Here is a 20,721-nt window from a genome sequence, read left to right on the forward strand (position 1 = left end):
GGGTCACCCCTGTCACACGTACTTACCTCCTGAACGACCTCGTTGTGGGCGGTGAACATCCTCTTCCTGAAGGGGGAGGGACGTTCGGCGTCACAGCGACGTCACACAGCGGCTGCCCAATAGAAGCGGAGGGGCGGATATGAGCGGGACGTAACATCCCGCCAACCTCCTTCCTTCCTCATTGCTAGCGGGACGGAGGTAAGCTGTGTTCGTCGTTCCCGAGGTGTCACACGGAGCGATGTGTGCTGCCTCAGGAACGACGAACAAGCTGCATCCAGGAATGTGACCGATATTTTGAAAATGAACTACATGTCAACGAGCAATGATAAGATGAGTACTTTTGCTCGTTAACAGTCGCTCATAGCTGTCACACGCTACGATATGTCAAACAATGCCAAATGTGCGTCACGGAATTCATGACCCCGACGACATATCGCCCGATATATCGTAGCGTGTAACAGGGCCTTAAGGTAATCTTCTCTGATGAGTCTAAATTTTCAGCTTTGCCCATCACCTGGTCGTCTAATGGTTAGACGGAGACCTGGAGAGGTGTACAAGCCACAGTGTCTTGCACCCACTGTGAAATTTGGTGGAGGATCGGTGATGATCTGGGGATGCTTCAACAAGGCTGGAATTGGGCAGATTAAACTTTGCAAAGGACGTATGAATCAAGCCGCATACAAGGTTATCCTGGAAAAACAGTTGCTAACTTGTGCTCAGGCAAATGTTCCCCAACTCTAAGGACTGGTTTTTACTGCAGGACAATGCATCATGCCACACAGCTAGGTCACTCAATGTGTGGATGAAGGACTACCTCATCAAAACCCTGTCATGGCCAGCCCAATCTCCAGACCTGAACCCCATTGGAAACCTCTGGAATGTAATCAAGAGGAAGATGGATAGTCACAAGCCATCAAAAAAAGAAGAACTACTTAAATTTTTACGCCAGGAGTGGCATAAGGCCACCCAAAAGCAGTGTGAAAGACTGGTGGAAAGCATGCCAAGACACATGAAAGCTGTGATTAAAATCATGGTTATTCCACAAAATATTGATTTCTGCACTCTTCCTGAGTTAAAACATTATTAGTATTGTTCTTTTTAAATGATTATGAACTTGTTTCCTTTGCATTTTTTGAGGTCTTAAAGCAATGCATTTTTTGTTATTTTGACCATTTCTCATTTGCAGAAAATAAATCCAAAATGTATTGCTTGGAAATTTGGAGACATGTTGTCAGTAGTTTATAGAATAAAATAATTTCTATTTTACTCAAAAATATACCTATAAAGAGAAAAATAACAAAAACTGAAAATTTTCAGTGGTTTCTTAATTTTTGCCAGAGCTGTATGTTTCCATGTTCTTATTTATTCTACTCAAATCCTGTTTTAATTTCTTCAGTGTAATCTATGCGGCATAGTAAAAATCTTGGGTTATCTAAAAACTGTCAGCAGACAAGCTTCTTCAGCAGTTCGGGACTAGATATATGGTTGTCCTACCATAAGCCATTTCAAAATCTGTATGCCAAGGAATGCTGAAACACTAAAGGGGGCTTTACACGCAACGACATTGCTAACGAGATGTCGTTGGTGTCACGGAATTCGTGACACACATCCGGCTTTGTTAGCGAAGTCGTTGTGTGTGACACGTACGAGCGACCGCTAACGATGCAAAATACTCACCAAATCGTTGATTGTTGACACGTCGTCCATTTCCCAAATATCGTAGCTGATTTTGGATGCAGGTTGTTCGTCATTCCTGAGGCAGCACACTTTGCTATGTGTGACACCCCAGGAACGACGAACAACACTGTGTCCTCCAGCAACGAGGTGGGCGGGACTTTTTTCTTGCGGCTGCTCTCCGCCCATCCGCTTCTTTTGGATGCCTGCCGTGTGATGCCGCTGTGACGCCGCATGAACCACCCCCTTAGAAAAGAGGCTGTTTGCCAGCCACAGCGACGTCATTAGGAAGGTAAGTATGTGTGACGGGTACTAGCGATTTTGTCCACCACAGGCAGCGATTTGCCCATGACGCACAAAAGAAGGGGGCGGGTGCTTTCACGAGCGACATCGCTAGCGATGTAACAGCGTGTAAAGCCCCCTTTAGAGTGATCTTATTTTGGATTTTTAGCATGTATGTGTTCCAGACTGACCCCTTTTTCATAGTAACACCATAATCTTACAAACAAGGTCTTACAGGCCTTACGATGCAAACTTACTCCCTTACCTCCTCATGGTGTTGTCATACAAGGCTTTTTCCACCTTGTATTTTTACTTTTAGCACTGAACTGCCACTGCAGATATTATATCTTACTAATATACTTTTATATTGAAAGGTACATCAATGTTTTACTTGTCTCCAGCTTACAATATTTATTTTTCTCCTCTGTCCCACTTGCCAGTATATGCATATCCAGATCTTCTCTTCTGTGCATGTCTACTCTCAAAAGTTACCATCTGAAAACCTTCTCCTCATATCTGGTGCTAATAATGCTCCAAGCTGGGAGACAGTTGCAAACAACACATCTTGGGCCCACAAGCCACATGTTGCTCCCGAGCCACAAATTGGGGACCCCTTCCTTAAATTATCAGTCTTACATGTATATCATGTTCCTCTTAACTGCACCTTACAGCCCACCCAATCTTTAGAACAACCTATTTCTGCATCTCCTGCTATCCTTAGCTCTTATCTTTCAATATTAGCTATTTGGCAGGCTGTTTTAACTTGTTTTGGCTTATCCAAACTGCTCCAGATGTCAAAATGATTATGATATCTGGATAGAGACAGATCAGCCAAGGATCCAATGTGATTTTAGGCAGCCAAAGACTTATGTGTAGACATAAGTCATGTTCCTTTCTGTAAAGTACTGTACACGGTCTCATCTAGCTAGTGGAAAAGGTGGACATTTATTTGAAAACTGTGTATACACCAAATCTATAACATGGTTTTATTGAAGAAGTGGTTCACACATATTTATTATTGGCCACAATGATATTATGTCGATAAAAAAGGTTTCTCTCAAATACCTTCTGCTGCCAATAGTGCCTGTGAGCCACGCTATTGCAATCCGCCCTTCCCCATCGCCTGACTCCCGGGCTCCAGACCTTGGGGATTCGGTGATGTCACGTTAACTACCTGCTCACCTCACATCACTGCGGCCGGCTCCAGTCTCCGTGGGTCACTGGGATGTGGGTGGAGGTTCACCGCTCATCACAGCCCAGCATCCCTTCTGCTTGCGCGCTCTGCAAGCAAAGGACGAGTAAGCAGGGAGGTGCTGCGCTGTGATGAGTAGGGAAACTCCACCCACAGCCCAGTCACTCACGGAGACTGGGACCGGCCGCGGTGATGTCAGGTGAGCAGGTAGTTGACGTGACATCACCGAATCACCGAGGTCACAGAGCACGGGGGTCAGGCGATGGGGAAGAGCAGACTGCAATAGCGCGATTCACAGGCACTATTGGCAACACAAGGTATTCTAAACATAATATCATTGTGGCCAATAATGAATATGGGTAACCCACCCCTTTAAGGGTAAAGCATGAATAAGCATGAATATGGCTACACTGAGTAGCAGTGGATACTCTCTTTGAATTTACTGACCAGTTATTTCATTGCGTGATATCTCATGAAGCTTCTGATAGAATAAGGTATTCATAAAATCATTTAAATACAGACTTGTGATAATGCTCCACATCTTTCTACACAGCAATATAATTAATTGCATCCATACAGTCAGGGCCAGAAATATTTGGACAGTGACACAAGTTTTGTTATTTTAGCTGTTTACAAAAACATGTTCAGAAATACAATTATATATATAATATGGGCTGAAAGTGCACACTCCCAGCTGCAATATGAGAGTTTTCACATCCAAATCGGAGAAAGGGTTTAGGAATCATAGCTCTGTAATGCATAGCCTCCTCTTTTTCAAGGGACCAAAAGTAATTGGACAAGGGACTCTAAGGGCTGCAATTAACTTTGAAGGCGTCTCCCTCGTTAACCTGTAATCAATGAAGTAGTTAAAAGGTCTGGGGTTGATTACAGGTGTGTGGTTTTGCATTTGGAAGCTGTTGCTGTGACCAGACAACATGCGGTCTAAGGAACTCTCAATTGAGGTGAAGCAGAACATCCTGAGGCTGAAAAAAAAGAAAAAATCCATCAGAGAGATAGCAGACCTGCTTGGAGTAGCAAAATCAACAGTCGGGTACATTCTGAGAAAAAAGGAATTGACTGGTGAGCTTGGGAACTCAAAAAGGCCTGGGCGTCCACGGATGACAACAGTGGTGGATGATCGCCGCATACTTTCTTTGGTGAAGAAGAACCCGTTCACAACAAACTGAAGTCCAGAACACTCTCAGTGAAGTAGGTGTATCTGTCTCTAAGTCAACAGTAAAGAGAAGACTCCATGGAAGTAAATACAAAGGGTTCACATCTAGATGCAAACCATTCATCAATCAATTCCAAAAATAGACAGGCCAGAGTTAAATTTGCTGAAAAACACCTCATGAAGCCAGCTCAGTTCTGGAAAAGTATTCTATGGACAGATGAGACAAAGATCAACCTGTACCAGAATGATGGGAAGAAAAAAGTTTGGAGAAGAAAGGGAACGGCACATGATCCAAGGCACACCACATCCTCTGTAAAACATGGTGGAGGCAACGTGATGGCATGGGCATGCATGGCTTTCAATGGCACTGGGTCACTTGTGTTTATTGATGACACAACAGCAGACAAGAGTAGCCGGATGAATTCTGAAGTGTACCGGGATATACTTTCAGCCCAGATTCAGCCAAATGCCGCAAAGTTGATCGGACGGCGCTTCATAGTACAGATGGACAATGACCCCAAGCATACAGCCAAAGCTACCCAGGAGTTCATGAGTACAAAAAGTGGAACATTCTGCAATGGCCAAGTCAATCACCAGATCTTAACCCAATTGAGCATGCATTTCACTTGCTCAAATCCAGACTTAAGACGGAAAGACCCACAAACAAGCAAGACCTGAAGGCTGCGGCTGTAAAGGCCTGGCAAAGCATTAAGAAGGAGGAAACCCAGCGTTTGGTGATGTCCATGGGTTTCAGACTTAAGGCAGTGATTGCCTCCAAAGGATTCGCAACAAAATATTGAAAACAAAAATATTTTGTTTGGGTTTGGTTTATTTGTCCAATTACTTTTGACCTCCTAAAATGTGGAGTGTTTGTAAAGAAATGTGTACAATTCCTACAATTTCTATGAGATATTTTTGTTCAAACCTTCAAATTAAACGTTACAATCTGCACTTGAATTCTGTTGTAGAGGTTTCATTTCAAATCCAATGTGGTGGCATACAGAGCCCAACTCGCGAAAATTGTGTCACTGTCCAAATATTTCTGGACCTAACTGTATATACAATGAACGGATTATAAGCACCAAAAATTTCGTGTAGGTCAAAGTTATGTATCATCTCTACCATGCTGAACCTATACATAGAAAATTGATCCAAAATAAGTGATTTTTATTTTTACTATCTTTGAATACATACATTTTGTGCTTACAATGGTATGCAAACGTTTAGACAGCGCTGGTCAAAATTATTGTTATTGTGAATAGTTAAGCTAGATGAAGATGAAATGATCTCTAAAAGGCATTAAGTTATAGATGACACCTTTCCTTTGTATTTTAGACCCCAAAAATATATCTTCCTCTTTTCATTTTAAAATTAACAAAATAGGAAAATGGGCTAATGCAATAGTTTGGGCACCCTGCATAGTTAGTACCTAGTAGCACCCCCTTGGCAAGTATCAAAAGCTTGTAAACGCTTTTTGTAACTAGCCAAGAGTCTTTCAATTCTTGTTTCAGAGATTTTCAACCATTCTTCTTTTAAAAAGTTTTTCAGTTCTGTGAGATTCTCGGGTTGTCTTGCATGCACTGCTCTGTTGAGATCTAGCTACAGATTTTCAATGATGTTCAGATCAGGACACTGTGAAGGCCATTGTAAAACCTTCAGATTGCGCTTTTTGAGGTAGTCTATTGTGGATTTTGAGGTGCCATTAGGATCATTATCAATTTGTAGAAGTCATCCTCTTCTCAACTTCAGCTTTTTATAGATGATGTTATGTTTGCATCAATAATTTGTTGAAATGTTATTGAATACATTCTTCCCTGTACCTGTGAAATGTTCCCCATGCCATTGGTTGCAACACAATACAAAAACATGATTGATCCACCCCCATGCTTAATGGTTGGCAACATGTTCTTTTCCAGAAATGCTGTGCCCTTTTTCTCACACATACCTTTGATCATTGTGGCCAAAAAGTTCTATTTTAACCTCATGGATCCACAGGTTTTGTTTCCAAAATGCATCAGGCTTGTTAAATGTTATTTTGCATATTTCAGACGCTGAATTTTATGGTGAGGATGCAGGAGAGGTTTTCTTCTCTCATGATTCTTCCATGAATGCCATATTTATGCAGATGTCTCTGAACTGTAGACAATGTACCACAACTGAATACTCTGCTAAATTTTCCTGAAGGTCTTTAGAAGTCAAACAGGGGTTCTGATTTGTCTTTCTAGCAATCTTATGAGCAGCTCTCACAGAAATTTTCCTTGGTCTTCCAGATCTTATCTTGACCTCCACTGTTCTTATGAACTGCCATTTCTTAATTACATTTTTGAACTGAGAAAAGAGCAACTTGAAAACGCTTTTCTTCTTATAGCCTTCTCCTGTTTTGCGGACCTCCATCATTTTCAGAGTGCTAGGCAGCTACTTAGAAGAACCCATGGCTGCTATTTTTTGGCACAAGGTTAGAGGAGGCTGAGTTTTTTTAAAGCTGTGAAATTTATATCACCAGGCCTTTTGTAACGAGGATAGTGAACAAATCATAACCCTAATAAGCTAATTAAGGTCTCATTCCTTGGTCAAAGCTATCTGAGCACACAAATCTCCAAGGGTGTTATAAGTTTTTAAAATGTAAAAGATGAAAATAAAACAAAGTAAGAAACAAAATAAACTATATAGACATATTCACTGCAGATCAAAATTAGAGAACAACAGACAATTTCCTAAATGTTCAGATCAATGTGTAGTCCTATGTGATTATATCCTAACATGAGTAAACTAGCAGTATTTTAAGCTTATTTCTAGTGATGAGTGAACTCGCAGATAGTCGGGACCTGTGGGTTCTGGTGATTCGGTTTTTAAAATCTGGTTCCGTGTTGGATTCCGGTCCCCATGTAAGCCTATGGGGACCAGAATCCAGGGATTAAAAATGTTGGTAGAAGGGATAGGGAGATAGGAGCAAGCGTATTGTACTTCCCAAGGCATGGCTATTGGGCTCATGCACACGTTGCGTAATTACATGCATTTACGCTGCGTAATTACTTGCATTTATGCTGCGTTTAGCACTGCAGCGTAAATGCATGCGTCCTGCGTCCCCTGCACAATCTATGTAGATTGTGCATGAGACGTGCGCACATTGCTTTTTTGAACGCAGCGATTTGGGTGGTAAAATTTTGACCCAAATACGTGCGTTCATAAAAGCAGCATGTCAATTATTCCGTGCGCTTTGGATGCAGCTCCCACCCTGTCTATGGTGAGGGCAGCAGCCATAGCGCATGAAATCGGCTTTTTTTATACAAAAAAACTGCATCCATTATGCAGTATTTCTGCAGCGATTTGAAACGCACATGTACTCTCAAATCACTGCAGAAATTTCAGCATTTACGTGCGAACACAGGCGTACACTGCTTCCAGGCCGCCCATTCAATTCCGAGGCCGCGCATTACCTCCATTGCAAATGCACTGCATTCCCCATTCACCGGTGTCTGTGATTGGTTGCAGTCAGACGCGCCCTCACATTGGAAACAGTCAGCTGACACGCTGACACTCAATCACAGGCGCTGTCTGCGCTTATCAAAGTATAAAATTAAATAAATAAATAAAAAAATTGCCATAGGGTCCTCCCATATTAATGATACCCAGCACAGAAAAAGCATACCACTACAGGTTGCAGCTCCCAGTCATGCACATATCTTGGTTGGGTATCAAACTAAGAGGAACTGCATGTGGCTTTTTTAAAAAAAATAATTATTTAAATAAATAATTTGAAAAAAAACAGACAAAACAACATGCATTCCCCTTCAGTTTTGATACCCAGCCATGATAAAGCCAGACAGCTGGGGTCTGGAATTCTCTGGCTGGAGAGACCCATGCTTATTGCTCTGCTCCCAGCCTAAAAATAGTAACCTGCAACCACCCAGAATTGTTGCATATATTAGATGCGACAATCCTAGCACTTTACCCTGCTTTTTCTGATTGCCCAGCCCACAGCTTCCATTAAGCCCTAGATTAGTAATGGAGAGGGGCTATGAGACTCCCCATTACTAAACTGTAGGTGAACGTAAATAAACATAAACACCAAAAATAATCCTTTATTTGAAATAAAATACAAAAATCCCCACCCTCTTTCACCTTGTTATTAACCCCAAAACAACCCTTACAGGTCCGGCGTAATCCACACGAGGTCCCATGATGATTCCAGCTCTCCTACATCTGAAGGCACAGCACCCGATCATGGAACATCACTGTCCGCTGTGCCTTCCAGGCAGAGAATGAATGAGTCACAGCAATCAGCGGTGATGTCACTCAGGTTATTCGCGTTCGCAGCTGGAGGTTTCCATGGACTTCAACCTTTGACTGCAGGTAACATGACCGCAGAAGACCTCAGGTGACCTTATTAAACTCAGTGAACGCACCTGTACCTACTGGCAGAAAACCACAGGTTTTTTTGCCAAGAGATGCAGATTTGGTGCGGAAATCTTTATACCATATTCCTGCACCCATTCTACATCTCCTGGCAAAAAAGTTGCATCACTACTGCATCATACCTCATGCAGTTTGAAGTGGGTTTTTTTTGCCAGGAGGTGTAAATTGGGTGCATGAATATGTTGTAAAGACTTCAGCACTAAATCTACATCTCTTGGCAAAAAAAACGCGGTTTTCTGCCAGGAGATACAGGTCTCATCGGTGAGGTCACTGACTTTACTGAGGTGACCTGAGGCCAGGTTACCTGTGTTCACAGATGGAGGACCATGGAAACCTCCTGCTGTGATCGCAAATAACCTGAGTGATGTCATAGCTGATTGCACAGCTCAGCCTCTGCTTGAAGTTTGCAGTGCGTGGTCAGGTTCCATGATCATGCTTTCTGACTTCAGATATATAGCAGAGCTGGAAACATCATTGTGGGATCTCGTGTGGATTATCTTGGACCTGCAGGGGTGATTTTGGGTTAAAAAAGTGGTGAAAGGGTTTTTTTTGTATTTTATTTAAAATAAAGGATTTTTTCAGTGTTTGTGCTTATTTGCTTTTACTTACAGATTAGTAATGGGAGGGATCTCATAGACACCTCCCATTATTAATCTAGGGCTTAGTGGCAGCTGTGGGCTGTGATTAACCCCTTCTTACCTGAATTGCCACCGAACCAGGGCAATCGGGAAGAGCCAGGTAAAGTGCTTGGATTGTCGCATCTAATGCAACAATTCTGGGTAGCTGCAGGCTGCTATATTTAGGCTGGGGGGCGGCCCAATAAGCATGGGTCTCCCCAGCCTGAGAATACAAGCCCCCAGATGTTGAGCTTTATCATAGCTGAGTATCAAAATTGGGGAGGGGGGCGCATGGTGTTTTTATTTAATTATTTAACTTGTTTATAAAAAAAAAAAGTCGCATGTGGTTACACAGCCAAGATAAGTGCACGGCTGGGGGCTGCAGCCGTGGCTTTATCTGTGTTGGGTATCATAACATTGAGAGACCCTATGCCAAATATTTTATTTGTTTAATTTTACTGTATGATATAGACCCGCAGACAGCGCTTGTGATTGGTTGCAGGCAGACGTTATCACACAGGCTGGGGGTGCATCTGACTGCAACTAATCACAGATGTCGGTGAGCGGGAAAAGCAGTGCACATTCACTAGCATAATACGTGGCCCTGGAAATGAATGGGATGGCCGCGGGATCAGTGTACAGCCATTCAGGAGCCTTGGTAAATATGAACTGCTTGCTTCATTCTCATTTTCTTTATTTTTCCTTTATTTTTTTTATTTCCCAAGTTGCCGGATCTGGATCAACAACCGGAATCCCAAGCCCGGGACCAGCATTCGGATAAGTTTGAAACTTTTTGAAACTGCGTGGATTCGGACTTTTACAGTCTGGGTCCGCCCATCACTACGTTTTTCATAAATTGAATTTTTTCAAAAGCACGTAATAAAAATGTAAATGACATAAATGAAAAAGAACACTGATCAAAATTAGAGAACACTTTCAGATACCTGCAAGTTGTTGGTGTTAATCTGACACCTGTTGCTAATTTCCTTAAGTATCTGACATTCTCTATTTAGCTAGCAGAATAACTTTCTATTTTTCACTAACTATGCAAAAATTGGTGTGCCGTTCCAAAGTGACTGAAACCCTCAAGCAGCAGGTTGTACAGATGAAGGCCAAATGGGTGACTATCAACTATAGTAAGAAGTTGGTTGTTTGAAGTCTGTGATTTTGATAATATTGCATCTTTATAACATCACAAACTCTCAAGTCCCCCTAGAAGGCTGGTCGTCCTCAAAAGACAAATGTAAAGGGGGCTTTACACGCAGCGACATAGCTAGCAATGTCGCTCGTGAAAGCACCCGCCCTCGTCGTTTGTGCATCAAATCGCTGCCCGTGGTGTACAAAATCGCTAGTACCTGTCACACGTACTTACCTGCCTAGCGACGTCGCTGTGGCCGGCGAACAGCCTCTTTTCTAAGGGGGCGGTTCGTACGGCATCACAGCGACATCACACAGCAGGCGTCCAATCGAAGCAGCGGGGCGGGGAGCAGCCGCATGAAAGTCACGCCCACCTCGTTGCTGGAGGACGCAGGTACGGTGTTGTTCGTCATTCCTGGGGTATCACACGTAGCGATGCCTTAGGAACGACGAACAACCTGCGTGCAGCACCAGCAACGATATTTGGGAAATGGACGATGTGTCAACAATCAACGATTTAGTGAGTATTTTGCATCATTAGCAGTCGCTCGTACGTGTCACACGAAATGACGTCACTAACGAGGGCGGATTAGCATCACGAATTCCGTGACCCCCAACGACATCTCGTTAGCGATGTTGTTGCGTGTAACAGGGTCTTTAGAGAGGACAGGATAATGCAGAGAATCTCAATGGATAATCGTTGCAACACTGCAGCTGGAATTGTTCACCAGTTCAGCACTAAACAGGGTAAGGATCTGTCTCGTCATACAGTGACACAACGTTTATGAGCATTTGGACTGAAAGCCCACTCTGCAGTGATCAAACCTCTTATTAGCAGAAAGAATCACAAGGCTAGACTCAGCTTTGGTGAGGAGCATGTTGTGTGGTCACAGAAGAAGTGTCCACAATTCATTTTAGTGATGAAAACAAGTTTAATTTATTTAGGTCTGATGCGAAACATTATCTTCGTCGACAAACTGGGGAAAGATTAAACCCAAAGTGTGATAAGAAGTCAGTGAAAGTTGGTGGAGGAAGTGTCATGGTTTGGAGAATGTTTTCTGCAGCAGAAGTTGGACCTTTCATACATCTACAGGGCAAAGTGAATGCAAGTGTGTATCAGAACTTTCTTCAACAACACGTGGTTCCTTACTTCCTCACTGAATCAGCCAGCAATTTTTATGCAGAAAATGCCTGTCACACAGCAAAACGGCTAAAGCAGTTCCTTGAAACAGAAAACATTGAAACAATGAAGTGGCCGACACAGAGTCCTGATCTAAACCCACTAGAAACCTTTGGAAAATCCTTGATGACAAAGTTATGGCTAAGAAATCCACAACGCTCAAAAAACTGTGGAGGAGGCTGGAAGAAGAGTGGACCAAAATCACACCAGAGGAGTGTGAGAGACTTGTGTTGTCCTGTGGTCACAGATGTGCTGAAGTCATTCAAAACAAAGGCCTGTACACTTCTTACTGATTAGTGACTGTTGTTACCTTCAGAAAATGTAGTTCTAAGTGTCGCGGGCGGAGGGGACGCGCTCGCCACGCTCGGGTCCGGGGCTTCTGCTGCTGCTGCTCGGTGGCTCGAGCGGTGGGCCGGACCCGGGGACTCGAGCAGCGCTCCTCGTCCATGAGTGAAAAGGGGGGGTGGTTTGTTTAGGGAGATAGTTTGTGATGCCACGCACGGGTCGTGGTGATTATTAGCACCACCGCTGCTGGTGAAGGGGATCCCGGGAAGGATGGTAGGGAGCAGCTAGGATGTTGTCCCCTCCGTGGGTAGGGGTTGGTGATCCCGGGGCCCGGTGGTGATACGGGGAGGCTGGATGGCTGGGGGTGCAGGGTTGCAGGGACAGCGCTGTGTGGTGCCGGATGGCACTGGTGTACTCACTCAGACAGTCAATGATAGAGTCTCTGGTAAACCAAACGGCTGGATGGACGGGTCCCACAGCCGGCTGCAGTGTTGTGCTCTCCCCGGACGGCTGATGGTGGCTGTCTTTCCCTGCACCTGTTAGAATGTTCTGACTCCTGTTCTTGCCCACCGGTAGTCCGCTCCCCGGCGTATAGGTGCCGTATGAGCCCATTTTGCCCGCAGGCGCTGGCCCTTGGATCTCTAGCCTATGGAGGTGGCTGTATATCCTCAAGGTGTGGACTGTTGCCTTCTGTCGGGTCTTGGTTGTTGAGAAACCGCTGGGGTTCCTGTCACACTCGGATTTGACTATTGTCGGCGGCTCCAAGCCTGGTCGGGATCCGATGGCCCTGCCTGTGTGCTTAGCTTCACTCCGCTCCCCGGTTCGGTACCGGCGGGCCAATGCCCGACGCCAGTCCTACGGCTCTGCAGAGTTCCACTAACTCCTGCAGACGGCCACCACCATCTGCCAACCTTGCTGTTTGTGTCTGGGCAGTCTAATCTGTCTGTTTTCCTGCCTCCAGACCTATGTACTCCTCGGTGGGTGGGGCCAACTGCCTGGCTTTGCCCCACCTGGTGTGGACATCAGACCCTGGAGGGAGGCAACAAAAGTTTTTGTTTGACTGTTGTGACTGTCTAGGGAAGGGGGTGTGTATGGTGTTATGTCTGTGACTACCTGGCTAGTCCAGGGCGTCACATTCCCCCTTGGTGAAATGCAGACCGTCCACGGGCTGCCCGTCCATCACTGATTTTATTTTTTTCTGTAAAAGATAAATTAACATATAAAACATTCAACATAAGCATACTTGTAGTTCTTCCCTTACAGGAGGCATGGCACTTGAACGTTTCAAACATATAAAAACATTTTTATTACTAATGGACATGTTCATGGTCATCCGCTCCCCCACCCAAGCAACCTAAACCTTGGTGCTGCCCCTAAGAAATGGGCAGCACCCCTCTTCCCCAGTCCTAGTCCAGGTTACCCGAGCGGGAACGGGTACAGTATCTCGCACCCGGCTGTCACTTCAGGGGACCCCACGTCCAGGGGGACCCCTGACCCCCGGAGGATGGCCACCGGTCATGGTGGTGGCCGGGCCCCAGCCTACTTTGCTGCGGGCCCTTCCTCCAATCTGCCTCTCCGGAGGCGGCACGGAACGGAAAACGGCCCACAAACTATTTACAAGCCGACAAGTTCGTGGGTGGCCTGCAAGTTCTCGGCCATGTTCATGAGCAGTTCCTCATGTGGGCTGTTTTGGGTAAACACACTGATGGTCCCAACGGGAACAACTTGTCTTACAACGGACGGCAATCAGGTGAGATTTCGGATTGATTAGTATTCATTCAATGGAAAACAAGGTGCTGAGGGTCCCAACGGGGACGACTTGGTTGCAACGAAGGACCGCTGCCATCATTGCTCATTTCCATACTCCTCGCCCTGCTCCAGGCGAAGAACTACAGTCTCTAGCCCCTCCAGCACGCGGCAGGCACGCCGGGGAAGGGCCGCCCAGCATCCATTGTTGCCACTCTGAGGGATGTAGGTAGCCTCCATATTATGCAAGTTGACGACCCCTTCTTCCTCTGAGACAGGCTCTGTGTCAGCCCCTGAGTCACTGTCATCCGACTCCAGGGGACTGAGGGCGGGGCCCGGCAGGACAGATACGGTTTCCAACTGAGCCCAGACCCGTGGCTCCTCAGTGGCAGGCGATTCGTCATCGGTCGGTGCACAGAGGACTGCCATCGGTTCTTCTGAGCCTACCGCTCCAACATTCGACTGTCCGGCGTCCTCTCGGGCCTCCGGGCCCTGGCTGGGCATCAGCGCGGACTCTGCTATCCCCATCGGGAGCGGCGGGCTGAGCGGGGTAGTAGGGGCGGTCAGCACAGGCAATGGAGCGGGCCCTGCAGGGGCCGCGGGTAGACCGGGTCCTTCAGCCGCAGCGGCCGGTACCTCGGGGACATAAGGGCGTGGGTCACTCACCAGCTCCTCTAGCATGGCCTCTATTTCATGCGCCAGCACAACCGCAGCCAGCTCCTCCAGTTCAGCGGTCCAGCAGGTCACGCACCTGGGTCCGGTTGTGACAGCACAGCACCATCACTTGGGCATTCAGCCACGCCGCCGTCCCGGGCGCAGGCTCTGGGGACTCAGGGCTTTCAGATGGGGTGGACATCCTGACGCTTGTGCTTCCAGGAACGGGAAGGTTTCAGGGTTCTGGTGTCCCTGCTTCTTATGCCCTTGGCTACATCAGGCAGGCTTTCAACCGCACCCTCCCTTGGTTCTTTCTAGCACTTCCTCTGTGGGGGCGGGGCTTCACTTTTGCGCCTTGCCTGCTCGGGGAAGACGCTTGAGTGGGAAATCTTCGCGCCAAAGATGGCGGAACTTCAAATTTTTCGGCCGGACGCTGCCGGCGGGGACTGCATGGCGCACTTCTACCAGTAGGTAGATTGGTTCTATCCTGTTCGTAGACGCCAAGTTGTCGCGGGCAGAGGGGACGCGCTCGCCACGCTCTGGTCCGAGGCTTCTGATGCTGCTGCTCGGTGGCTCAAGCGGTGGGCCGGACCCGGGGACTCGAGCAGCGCTCCTCATCCACGAGTGAAAAGGGGGTGGTTTGTTTAGGGTGATAGTTTGTTACGCCACCCACGGGTCGTGGTGATTATTAGCACCACTGCTGCTGGTGACGGGGATCCCGGGAAGGATGGTAGGGAGCAGCTAGGATGTTGTCCCCTCCGTGGGTAGGGGTTGGTGATCCCGGGGCCCGGTGGTGATACGGGGAGGCTGGATGGCTGGGGGTGCAGGGATGCAGGGACAGCGCGGCACAGTGCCGGATGGCACTGGTGTACTCACTCAGACAGTCAATGACAGAGTCTCTGGTAAACCAAACGGCTGGATGGATGGGTCCCACAGTCGGCTGCAGTGTTGTGCTCTCCCCGGACGGCTGATGGTGACTGTCTTTCCTTGCACCTGTTAGAATGTTCTGACTCCTGTGGTTGCCCACCGGTAGTCCGCTCCCCGGCGTATAGGTGCCGTAGGAGCCCGTTTTGCCCACAGGCCCTGGCCCTTGGATCTCTAGCCTATGGCGGTGGCTGTATATCCTCACGGGGTGGACTGTTGCCTTTTGTCGGGTCTTGGTTGTTGGGAAACCCCTGGGGTTCCTGTCACACTCGGATTTGACTATTGTTGGCTTCTCCAAGCCTGGTCGGGGTCCGATGGCCCTGCCTGTGTGCTTAGCTTCACTTCGCTCCCTGGTTCGGTACCGGCGGGCCAACGCTCGACCCCGGTCCTACGGGTCTGCAGAGATTCACTAACTCCTGCAGACGGCCACCACCGTCTGCCAACCTTGCTGTTTGTACAACAACAGAAAAAAGAAAGGACAGCTCCTCCAGTATGATAAGCAAAATTCTTTTCCTTTATTCCATTTGCAATGTTTCAACCTTCCGGTCTTTTTCAAGCATACAAAATAGCAATACAGGCTCCATATAAATAGGCAGATGGTCAAAGCTGTCACTAATCACAATAAAGACCTCTCCCACAAGAGACAGCCTTCAAATGCAAACAGTGGTATACTGACACTCATAGAAAAAACCTAGTGTCTGGATGGAAGATAAAAAAAACACAAAAACATAAAAAACATCATAAAAAGGTAACAGCCCTAATGAAATACAGATATAAACCTATAATCACATATACATTATTTATATATAGCTTTTAGATCTTTCCATCAATTTGATCTATCACATGTTCGTTACCACCGATTTAGCGCACCAATGTGCATGTGCGTCAGTGTCTTAATTTGATCGGTGAAAATCTTGCAGATCCTCACATTACGTGGTTATTCTCCATAGGTCCTATAGGATAGGAACGCGCCTTCCAAGTAATGGCCTGTCCCGGCTACTCTTGACTGCGCAGCTGCCGCAAATCCAGCGGCGATATAAACAAAACAGTTCACTGACTGGAAAAAACTGCGGTGGCGTCGTTACTATAACATAGCCATAAAAGGCTGAATGTATAACCCACGGACCCGATCCACCTTCAGTAAGGGAAACGGATGTGCCGCCATAATAGGCGAAGTCCATATAATGAGGACATACATACACGCAGAGGAACATATCAGGATATCACCACTTATTAATAGGACATATAAATGTAATGAAGCCACTAAACATACATAAACAACTCAGGGGCTGTAACCTATAGCAACCACATAAACACATGCATGTTCAGATGTAATGAAGGGAATAGAAGGCAACACCAGTGTTAACCAGTCTTGTCCTGACCCCATGGTGATAATAAGTCTCTGTAGGAAAGTTCAAGGGATAATAAATCACACATCCCCATATTTAAATGCAAGTCCGCATTGAATGTCCACAGATGCACGCGAGTAAGAATCCATAGTCTATTGTAACAAAGGTTACTCACAGCACCTATAAGTTGTGGATATGTTGCTAATAACAGGAGGTGCACGCCCGGTCCAAGGGATCCACTTGGAACTTGCAGCAACAACAGAAAAAAGAAAGGACAGCTCCTCCAGTATGAGGTGTATTTTGCACCTTGCTGTTTGTGTCTGGGCCCCTACCCAGACACCGACAGTTCCTGTCTTCTCACTTTCACCTCAAAAACGAATCTGTTTTCTCGCCTCCAGACCTGTGTACTCCTCGGTGGGTGGGGCCAACCGCCTGGCTCCGCCCCACCTGGTGTGGACATCAGACCCTGGAGGGAGGCAACAAGGGTTTTTGTTTGACTGTTGTAACTGTCTAGGGAAGGGGGTGTGTATGGTGTTATGTCTGTGACTACCTGGCTAGTCCAGGGCGTCACATAAGCTTTCTCTGTGCTACAGTCATTGTTCTCTAATTATGATCATCACATTTTTAAGGTTGTATGTTGATAAGCTTTGGATCATTTGCAAAACACTGTTTTAGTGGCATGGTGTTCCCCTTACAAAATAACCTTCAAATGTTCATCAATGTAGATTACATTATTTATGAAAAAAAGCAAGTGATCATACATTGTTCTCTAATTTTGATCTCCAGTGTATATATATATATATATATATATATATATATATATATATATATACATATATATGCCTAAAATACAAATGAAATGCGTCATCTTTAACTTTATGCTTCCTAGCTAGAGATCATTTCATCTTCAACTGGCTTAAATATTCACAATAACAGTAATTTTGACCAGGGGTGCTAAAACCTTTGCATGTCACTTAATAATTGTTTTTTTATAGTTAATGCTGAAAACTTTGCAATTCTGCATGTAAAAAAAATAAAAAAAAATCAAACTTGTTTCTTTATTCTATTTGTGGTGAATTAGGGCGGCTTTGAACGTTGCAACATCGCACATGCGATGTCGGTGGGGTCAAATCGAAAGTGACGCACATCCGGCATCACTTTCGACATCGTAGTGTGTAAATCCTAGATGATACGATTAACGAGCGCAAAAGCGTCGTTATCGTATCATCGGTGTATTCTCCGACATTTCCATAATGCCGGTGCAGAGACAGGTACGATGTAGTTCCTCGTTCCTGCTGCAGCACACCTCACAGTGTGTAAAGCAAGGAAGGAGGCGGGTCGCCGGCCAGAGCGACGGTCACAGGGCAGGTGAGTGCATGTGAAGCTGGCGTAGCGATAATGTTTGCTACGCCAGCTATCACAAGATATCGCATCTGCGACGGGGGCGGGGACTATCGCACTCGACATCGCAGTATCGGCTTGCGATGTCGTAATGTGCAAAGCCCGCCTTAGACTGCCTTTTTGACATTTTCGTTAAACGTATTGTTTTTTTGTTCCCATAGGGGATTTCGGGGTTTGTTTTATCAGTTCTAGGCCTTTTTCACACGTCCGTGTCTCCGGTACGTGTTTGGTACGTTTCCTCACATACCGGAGACACGGGCACACGTAGACTCATTAAAATCAATGGGTCTGCGCTCACGTGCGTGTTCTGCCATGGACTGTGTGTCCGTGTGGAGCATACGTGTGCCCATGTGCTCCACACGTCAACATGTCCGTTTTTCTACGGCATCACGGGTGTCACAGGGAACGCAAACGGACCACACAGAGGTGATCCGTGTGACATGCAGCGGAGAAAACAAGTGTCTGAGAAAAAAAAAAAAAACTTTACTCACTTTCTCCAGCCCTGCTGTCTCTGCCACTGCTGTCACTTGCTGCCGACCGCCGCTCATTATGCTCATTGCATATTCACTTCACTGCGGATCGGAAGCAGCAGCAGCGGGGAGTCGGCAGGACAGGAGACCAAAGATCAGCACCAGGGACAGGTGAGCGGAAAGTTCCCGTTCTCCGTGTGTTATCATGGATAACACACGGAAAACACACGTGTGCCATAAACACAGCTCACGGAGGGCAATACGCACCTTTGACACGTCTGTGAAAAACATGCGTGATTTTCACGGACGTGTGAAAGAGGCCCTAGAAAGCATTGCTTCTTGTGCTAGACATGTATGTGACTTGGCCTGATAATCAAATGCGCAGGCAGGTCTGGTGGTCCTTTGGCAGGTCTTCGGCTGTTTCAGGAAAATATTGGACCTTGTTTTTTAGCCATGGCATTAAAAGTGGTTGTCTGGTCTAAATCCATAAATCTGCAGTCACACTATATGAATGCAGACTGATGAATCCTCACATCATATGCATGGGGTACTGTGAAGATCTGCCAGTTTCAAAGCCGGGAACAGCAGTCAAGTGGCCCCGAGTATGCGATATGCACACTCCCGATCAGAACCCAATTAGATGGGTGTGGCCTTGCTCAATTCAAGGGTAGTTGGATTCTAGCCGGGAGTGTGCATATTGCATACTCACGGCTGAATGACCGCTTTGAAATTGGAGAATCCTCACAGTGCACATGATGTGAGAATTCATAAGTCTGCAGTCACATAGTGTGTCTTCAGATTTATGGATTTAGATCGGACAACCCCTTTAAGGAGATTAAATGGACAGAGATCATCTTCATTGCTTTCCACTCATCACCTGATATCCAAGGCTAGCTCCGCCATATGTCCATTTGAAGCATTTGGTTTTGTCAATGAATAAAGCAGTGGAATGTGTGCAGATTTGGATAGTGCAACACATAATTTCCAATTGTTCGGCAATACTTTTACAAACATGTAGGCATATCAGTTACCTTCATTCTGAAGCTATAAGTTCACATGATTTTTTTAAAGGCCATTGAAGCTGCTGAGTTTGTAACGGGGGCAGGGGGTGCCTTGGGGGGTGCTGTCATGGCCGCTTTATGCATCAGGCTAACCCCCGGCCCGGCCGTCACTATTAAAGGATGGGTTCCGTTTGTGGGGCAGAGTGTGGATGGCAGGGGCTCTTCTTCAGGCTCAGTAAAACGCCGCAGACATTCAGTCGGTAAACCAAAAGACACTTTATTGAACATCTTGCTGTACAGTTTCGGCACACCAACCCTTCAGGTTCAAAGTACAATTCTTGCCGGGGGACTACTATCCTTTTCTCTTCTGCGGGCGTTACCCGTCTACTTCTGTCTCTTCAGCTATACACGTACTTCACTACTATGGGCTTTACCCACACACTTCTGTTTCTCACTGTCTATGCTCGTACGGGTCTTACCCGAGTACTTCTGTCTCTGCGTGGTCGAGGCACTTTCTCTTTCTTTGGCTATCTGCCATGTGTCGCTCCCACACTCTGCCCCGTTGCTTCTCTCTGTCTCTACACACACTTCTGCACTAACTACTACTCTCACTCTGCTACAGAGTCCTCTAACCCTCCCCCTAGGCTGTCCTGCCCCTTTCTTCCCTGTCACTGTTCCCATGGGGACCACTGTTCCACCCTGACACCTAGTGGGGACACCAGTTACTACTAAAAACACAAATAACATCACATCCGCATCACTGGCTACCCCAGCATGGGGCATCTTCAGGGGGGGAAAACTGCTTCTTCGTTACCAGGGGTCCGTCCACCCCTTACATTCCTCCCCTCTTTTACCTCAGCCTCCCGGCAAGGTTCGGACCTGCAAGACAAAACCTGACCAAAAAACACATACACACGGGTGTAAAGCAATCTTCTCACTTTATCTCATAAAACTTTTAAAACCAAACTATAGAGCACAATCTTCACAACACATCAAAAGGCACCCAAGTTCAGTGCCCGGAGTCCCTCCAAGGGAGCTCCCGGTCTTAGTAGCATCTTTGCCCGGAGGCCCTCCGCAGGCGCTCCCAGTCTTAGCTGACCTTCTGCCCAGAGGCTATCCCAGTGCTCCCGGTCTTACGTGGGCAGGAAACAACAAGCAATAAGATTTTCTTAACAGTCACGGAGGGAGTCCCTGCACAGTCCGGCATCAGGCTCCTCCC

The sequence above is a fragment of the Anomaloglossus baeobatrachus genome, chromosome 1 (genome assembly GCF_048569485.1).
Source record: "Anomaloglossus baeobatrachus isolate aAnoBae1 chromosome 1, aAnoBae1.hap1, whole genome shotgun sequence".
NCBI lineage: Eukaryota > Metazoa > Chordata > Amphibia > Anura > Aromobatidae > Anomaloglossus > Anomaloglossus baeobatrachus.